Source organism: Etheostoma spectabile, chromosome 19 (genome assembly GCF_008692095.1).
Source record: "Etheostoma spectabile isolate EspeVRDwgs_2016 chromosome 19, UIUC_Espe_1.0, whole genome shotgun sequence".
Lineage (NCBI taxonomy): Eukaryota > Metazoa > Chordata > Actinopteri > Perciformes > Percidae > Etheostoma > Etheostoma spectabile.
The window spans coordinates 2,590,117-2,590,766 of NC_045751.1; positions in this window are offsets into that span (position 1 = coordinate 2,590,117).

Below are 650 nucleotides of genomic sequence, written 5' to 3' on the forward strand. Positions count from 1 at the left end.
ATGACTGCTTTATAATTCCCTGGACACTCATTCAGGTCACACAAGGGCAGTTTGGGGTCAACACCATTGATTGACCCAGAGGGAAACGTTGATCTGAGGACTTTGTGGTTTAGTAGATTGCATATTCTACCAATCTGCTAGACATAAGCTCATGGTTTTGTTCTTCTGTATTGAGTTTTTTCCCTAGGATGGTACAGTGTTATCCCATCTTGTGCACAACTGCATTTGTCAGCATAAAGAGACACACAACGATTTAAAGTGGAAGAGCGCCACTAGGAAAAACAGCCGTCATAGATCACGTTTGTTTTGTTTACTCTAAGTATTTTCGATTTATTTCAAGGCTCATAAAGAATACTTCTGAGAAATTTTCTATTACAGTTACTGTTTCCTCAAGCTCTTTGCATCCTTCCTTCAATTTGTCATTTTCTCCCCATGTGAGTGGTGGACTGAGCTTTGAATTTGCTCCTCTGTCTTCATTACTGTACACAACAGTATCCGTTTTTCTAGTCACATTGGGATTCTATTTTCCCCCAATTGTTCTGTCTGCACTCTCTCATAAACTGTCATTTTTTCCCTGGGAAAGAGATGTGATCCTCTTGGGAAAGAGCAAATGGTGCCCTCCCCCAAAACTGTCCTGCAAGGCCAAAGCC